The sequence below is a fragment of the Octopus bimaculoides genome, chromosome 12 (genome assembly GCF_046866305.1).
Source record: "Octopus bimaculoides isolate indiv1 chromosome 12, ASM4686630v1, whole genome shotgun sequence".
Classification (NCBI taxonomy): Eukaryota; Metazoa; Mollusca; class Cephalopoda; order Octopoda; family Octopodidae; genus Octopus; species Octopus bimaculoides.
Genome location: NC_142939.1, coordinates 55,663,663 through 55,671,162, shown reverse-complemented (window position 1 = coordinate 55,671,162; position 7,500 = coordinate 55,663,663). Strand labels below are relative to the sequence as shown.

The following is a 7,500-nucleotide window of genomic DNA, read 5'->3' as shown; positions in this document are numbered from 1 at the left end:
TATTTAAACTTTCATACGTCAGATAGTTCTATAAAATATGCTAAGATCACTGTGCTTGTATGATGATAAAAAAATATGCATTTTAGATATGTAACAATGTAACACAGGCATCAGCTTCTTTTCAGAGTTTACATGGTGTGTGTGTGTGTGTGTGTATATATATATAAAGATATTATTGGAGATTTTATGCTTTATCTAAATCTATCAATAGTGCAGTGCAAAAGGCTCTCTGGCACAGTGAAAGGAATACACTTAGCTTAACAACACACACACATATACATACTTACACACACATACATCTACAGACATACATACACACATATGCATATATGCACATATATATATATTATAAATATGTATATATATATACATATATACATACATACATATATATATATTATATATATATAAAGTTTAATTTAACCATGACTTTTAGATAAAAAAAAACAATATTTTTTTAAATTCCTTTTTGTTGTTTTTAATGTTATTAATCTTTTGTTTTTTCCAGAGTATTCTATTGAATAGCTTTGCTATAAACAACAACTGAAATATCTAGATTTGTTGGACAACTTAAACAAAGTCACTATCTACAAAAAAAGAAAAAAGTACTTTTGCTTCTAAAAAGTACACAAAAATACAAAAACATTTTTTTAATCAAAATAAATTTGAAGTTAACCACTAAGAAATCTGAAGACGTTCATGAAAACAATCTCTGGGGAGTTTTTTTTTTTTTTCAATATTTGTGGGAGGGGGTTAGGATTTTTATTTTGTTCTTTTTCAGGTTTTCTTTATTTCTTCCAAGGTTTTTGTTCACTTTTTTCTTTCTTAAAGTTTGTTCTTTGAAATTTGTCGTCTTACAAGTTATTGTAATAATCCATACCATGTTTCCATAGCCAAAGAGACTTAGCTGCCAGTTATATTAAAGCACTTGGAGAAGAAGGGCTATTCTCCTGGACTATAGAGCAAGCTCAACTACAAAACAAACAGTTCTGTTCAGAGCCAATGCAAAACTGAATTTGTAGGAATTGAAACGATAATAGGAAGTTATTAGTCTTCTTTGGTATTCACAATTCACAATGGACAAGCAATGTTTTTGAAGTTTCAGTTTCTTTCTAAAGTTTTGATGTCTTTTTTTTTTTTTTTCTCTCTTTGTTTTTACCGCTTTACTACAAACCAAAGAAAATCAAAACTTAATCCCACATTTTTCCTGCCAGCTCAGCATGCTGGTATTTAGAAATAGTCTAACAAAAATTCAAAAATAAAAACAAATCAATATACGAATAGACTAAACATAAATATACAGCATTGAATAAATTGATGATCTGAAAGCTAATTAATTAATTAATTAGATCGTTAAACATAGACTAGCTAGTACTGAACATTATTACATTGATCAGTCATTACCGCATTTAACAACGGCTTTACTAAACAGATACAGTGTACATGGGTGCATTTGTGTTAGTGTGCATGACTTACATATGTGTAACACGCGTGAACTGAGAATTGCATTTAGCTCTCCTAAGTTAAGCATACGATTCAAAACTAGTTACAAATATATCTAATTAATATTCACTACTTTACCCTAGGCACTGGGTCAATTTCAGGAAGTTGAGGTATAACAATAGTCAATTGAATTGATGAATTTCTTACTAAAACTTGTACAATTAACACCAGCTGAGTGAACTTTTATCTGGGTTCCATAAGTGATACAGTAAAGCGTTTTATTCAAGCATTCTACTGTCTTGGCCATCTCTACAATCTTTGTGTAAAATTATAGTGAAATTCTGGACAAGCTATCACTTGAAATATATACATACATCTATCTATCCATCCATCCATATATATATATATATATATCGTCATCATTTAACGTCCGCTTTCCATGCTAGCATGGGTTGGACGATTTGACTGAGGACTGGTGAAACCAGAAGGCTACACCAGGCTCCAATCTGATTTGGCAGAGTTTCTACAGCTGGATGCCCTTCCTAACGCCAACCACTCAGAGAGTGTAGTGGGTGCTTTTATGTGTTTTTATATATATATATATATATATATATATATATATATACACACACACATACATACACAGATAGATAGATAGATAGATAGATAGATAGATGAGATAGATAGATAGATAATTATGTAGGCTGATAGGTTAAAGTACACTCATGTTAAAGCCTATATAAACAAGTGCATCCATATTTTAAGCATGTTTGTAATTCTACAAGCATTAAAGTCTACCAACTTCCCATGTATAGATGCAAAATTTTGAAAAACAAAAAAAAAACTTAAAATAAAAAATAAACAACAAAAAGAAACAAAATAATTCAATTTCTCTTTTTTTTTAATGTTTTCTTGGTACTTTGACAAAAAAAGGGGGATTTAAATAAAATGGAACAAAAAGACAGAAAAAAAGTTAAATTTTTTTTTTTGTTTTTGCTCTTCATTTTGTTTTTGTTTCACAAAAACTCTCAGGTTGTTTCTTTATTTGTTGTTGTTGTTGTTGTTGTAGTTATTATTTGTAAATTCTTCAGTAAAAAAGAATTTTACCAACGTTCTTGTTTGTTGAATAAAAAAAAAAAAAAAAAAAAAAAAAAACAGAACAAACAAAAACAAACAAATCTAATCGTCACAGCCATGGTATTATGGATGGAAGCTGTGGAAATTCTGGATAAAAATGATGTAAAATGCATTACAAGTAAATAATCTTGAAGTAAATTTTAAGAATGAAAACAAAAAAAACAAAAAAATATATATGTGTAATATATAAATTGTGAAGGAAGAGTAAGATTTGTTTTGTTTTTGTTTTTTGTTGTTACTGATTTGTTTTATTTATTTATTTTTTTTTTTATCAGACTTCCTCAACTTTGAAATAAATACTGCCTTTTTTTCTTTCTTTCTTTCTCAGACATTTCAAAAACAAAATCCCACAAAAGAAAAAAAAAAATCAAATTTAAAAATACAAAAAAAAGAAATTCAAAGAAAAAAAAATGACAGAGGAATAAAAATAATCAAACAAGAATAAAAAGTATATGCATATATATATATATATATATATATATATATATATATATATATATATATATATAAAAGCATATGTGTATATATATATATATATATATATATATATATATACATGTGTATATATATATATATATATATATATATATATATATATATATATATATATATATATATATATACATACATAATATATATACACATATATAATATATATGTATATGTACATATATCTATATATGTATATGCATATATGTACACACATGCATATGTACACATATGCATATATATATATACCAATATATATATATATAAATGCATAAGTGTATATACATATAAGTACATAGATATATATGTGTATATTTGTTATAACATTAGCATGCATTACAAACTTATGGCTGACAAAACATTCAACTTTTTCTATAGTTAAAAAATTTTTTTTTTTAAATTTTTGGTAGACACAAAGACACAGTTATATATACCAGGGAGGAGGAGGAGGAGGGGTGAGATTGTGTGACTGAAGTCCAGGCCCTTTCTCCAAAAGGGGGTCATAATGTTGTGTAAGAGAAGTGACTTAGCTTCAACCGGGAAATGAAAATGAGTTCAGGAACTCATTATTGCTGAGAGCTTACTTTTACCTCTACAACGAAGTTTGTCACTGAGATACAACAGTTCATGATAATAATAATAATAATAATAATAATACTCCTTTCTACTGCAGGCATAAGACCTGAAATTGCAGCAGGTGGGGTTAGAGTTAGTTGATTACGTCAACCTCAGTTGAAGGAACCTATTTTGTTAATTCTAAAAGGGTGAAAGGCAAAGTTGATGCCAGCAGAATTTAAACTCAAGAATGCAAAGATGGAAGAAATGCCATTGCGCATTTTGTCCAACGCACCAATGATTCTGCGAGCAATCCACCTTGATGATAATAATAATAATAATAATAATAATAATAATAATCCTTTCTGCTATAGGTACAGGGTCTGAAATTTTTGGGAAGGGGACTCGTCAATTGCATTGACCCCAGTGTTTCACTGGTACTTAATTTATCAACCCTGGAATTTTGAAAGGCAAAGTCTACCCCAGCAGAACTTGAACTCAGAACGTAGTGGCAGTTTAAATACCGCTAAGCATTTTACTGGGCATGATAACAATTCTGCCAGCTCACCACCTTAATAATAATAATAATAATAATGGTTTCAAATTTTGCCACAGGGGCAGCCATTTTCGTGGGTAGGAGATGAGTTGATTACATCAATCCCCATGTTCAACTAGTACTTATTTCATCGACCCCAAAAGGACGAAAGGCAAATTCGACTTTGGCGGAATTTGAACTCAGAACGTAAGGACATATGAAATGCTGCTAAACATTTTGTCTGGCATGCTAACGACTCTGCCAGCTCACCACAATAGTAATAATAATAATGGTTTCAAATTTTGCCATTTTTGTGGAGAGGGGATAAGTCGATTATGTCAACCCCCAGTGCTCAACTGGTACCTATTTTATCAACTCCCAAAAGGATGAAAAGCAAAGTCGGCCTTGGCAGAATTTGAAGTCAAGCCCTAAAGACAGGTGAAATGCCACTAAGCATTTTGCCTGGTATGCTAATGCTTCTACCAACTTGCCACCTTAGTAGTAGTAGTAGTAGTAGTAGTAGTAGTAATCCTTTCTAGTGGAGGTACAAGGCCTCAAATTTGGGGGGAAGGGATTGAGTCGATTAGATCCCCCCCCCCCCTAGTACACAACTGGTACTCAATTTATCAACCCTCGAAAGGATGAAAGGCAAAGTTGACCTCAGCGGAATTTGAACTCAGAACATAGAGGCAAACAAAATACCGCTAAGCAGTTTGCCCAGCATGCTAACGACTCTGCCAGCTCGCCACCCTCGTTAATAACAATAATAATAATAATAATAATAGTTTCTGATTTTGGTATAAGGCTAGCAATTTTTGCTCTCTATACTTGACTGGCATATGTTATTGTATCAACCTCAGAGGAATAAAAAGCAAACTTTACCTCACCAAGATTTGAACACAGAACATAAAAAAACCAGAATGAATGCTGCAAAGTTTTTTTGCCTGATGCACTAATGATTCTGCCAGCTTGCTGCCTTCATAATAATAATTAGAATAATAATTAGAATAATTAGAATAATAATTAGAATAATAATTAGAATAACAATAGTTTCTGATTCAAGCACAGGCCAGAATTTTCGAGGATTGGGGAGGAACAGCTGACTATTTTGACCTCGGTGCTTGTCTACTACTTAATCTAAATGTCACCAGAAGGATGAAAAGCAAAATTCAACCTCAGCAGGACATGAACTCAGAATGTTTAACGAGTTGGAACAAATAGTGCCCCAATGATTTTGCCAACCCACCACCCTAATAATAACAATAATACTAATAACATTGAGACAAGAAACTTCAGCTTTATAGAAAGGAGATGTGAGATTGCAGCATTCATGCCTTTCCTAAACGGTTTGAAGACTCACTCGGTTCACCAAATGCTCACCACCACAGATGATTTTTTTTTTTTCCCTGCCGCATAAATAATTTGGGGCATCAGCCTGATACCCTACATATATTTTGAAGAAGAGAAAGCAGAAGGTGTGACAATAATGCCTTTCCCCGTTAACAGCAGTAGAATCAAATACCGTACTGTACACTTCATTTGCCGAGAACTTACTGACACATCATGACCCCCACTACAACAACAGTAACAATAATGATTTTAAATTCTGGCACAAGGCCAGCAATTTTAGGTAGGGTGAAGGAGTTAGTCGTTTACACTGACCCCAGTACTTAACTGGTACTTTATTTTAAAGACCCTGAACTCAGAACATAAAAGAGTCAGACAAAATGCTACTAAGTATTTTGTCTGGTGCTCAAATGATTCTGTTAGCTCACTGCCTTAGATAAGAGTAACATTAATAGTAACACTAATAATAATAATAATAATAATAATACATTTGACAAGGAACCATTACACAGATACGATACAAGGCCACAGATTAATAAAAGACGAATAAATTGCGACATTCAAATTAGTTACCAAGGAACATTAGTTGGGTAAGTGAAAATAGCTCCCATAATTAAAAATAATTGCTTCTAAATTAGTTATAAGGCCAGCAATTTTGAGTGGTTGGGGAGGAGCTAGTCAATAATATCAATCCTAGTATTTGACAGGTACTTTGTCTTATTGAACCTGAAAGGACGAAAGGCAAAGTTGACGTCCAGCAGGAACTGAACTCAGAAAGAAGAACGTTGGAAAAAATAACCCAAAACATGTTGTGCAACATTCTAATGATTCTACTAGCTCACCACTATAATAATAGAAATAAAAATAAAAATAATAATAATAATCCTGAAATCTTGTGGGGGAAGGGCTAGTCAATTACATCAACTCCAATGCTCAACTGGTACCTATTTCATCGACCCCGAAATGATGACAGGCAAAGTCAGCCTGAGCAGATTTCAAACTCAGAACGTAAAGACAGAAATCCCGTTAAGCAGTTTTTTGTCCCACGTGCTTATGATTCTGCCAGGTCAATGCCTCAATAATAATAATAATAATTTCAAATTTTTGCTACAAGGGCAGCTTAGGGAAGGTGGGGATGAGTCGATTACATCAACCCCCAGTGTTCAACTGGTACTTATTTTATCGACCTCAAAAGGATGAAAGGCAAAGTCGACCTTGGTGCAATTAGAACTCAGAACGTAATGATGGACGAAATGCCACTAAGCATTTTAACCCACCGTGCTAACAATTCTGCCAGCTCGCTGCCTTAATAATAATAATAATAATAAAAATAATAAAAATAATAATAATTTCAAATTTTGGCACAAGGCCAGGAATTTCAGGGGAGGGGTAATAATGATAATAATGATAATAATAAAAGTTGTTAGTAAATTAGGCACAAGGTGAGCAATTTCTGAAAGGAGGGGGGTCAGTTAATAGTATCAACCCCAGTTTTTGACTGCTGCTTTTATTTCATCAATCCCCAGGGGAGATGAAAGGAAAAGTAAGAGTTCGGCAAGATCTGTTTCTAGAACATAAAGATTATAAATCTTGCCTACAATAATAAACAAGTATTTACTTCTTAGATTTTAAAAGGCCATTTTTACATTTCGAAATTATAAATTTTAAAAAACTAAAAAAAACTTTAAAAAAACTTACATCAAACATAATGGAAAAGAAAAACTATTTGTAAAAAAAAAAAAAAATTTCTTTTTCAAAAGTGATTTTTAAAAAATAATTAAAAAAAAAGAGTGGGTGTGGCCAGATCTAGCACCAGACCCACAACCCCATCAAAATGGGTAACTCAAAAAAATAACAATTTATGTAATCGAAAAACAAAATTTAAAAGAAAAAAAAAATGGCTAAACAAAGAAGATATGAAAGGTATTATGGGAGAATAGTTCGTTTTAAGTTTCACTTTACACAACATCGTGTCACTCAGATATTTTACAGAA

At 31.7% G+C, this 7,500-nt stretch overlaps 1 protein-coding gene across 1 annotated transcript in view; it reads right to left on the bottom strand.

The window, feature by feature from the left end:
* Window positions 1-635: 635 nt before the first annotated feature.
* The window catches only part of LOC106870123 (uncharacterized), a 61,228-nt gene continuing 54,363 nt past the window's right edge, over window positions 636-7,500 (bottom strand). The window contains exon 5 of the transcript XR_016243850.1: window positions 636-1,166. The gene's annotated coding sequence lies outside the window, so the exon portion shown is untranslated. The remainder of the gene's footprint in view (window positions 1,167-7,500) is intronic.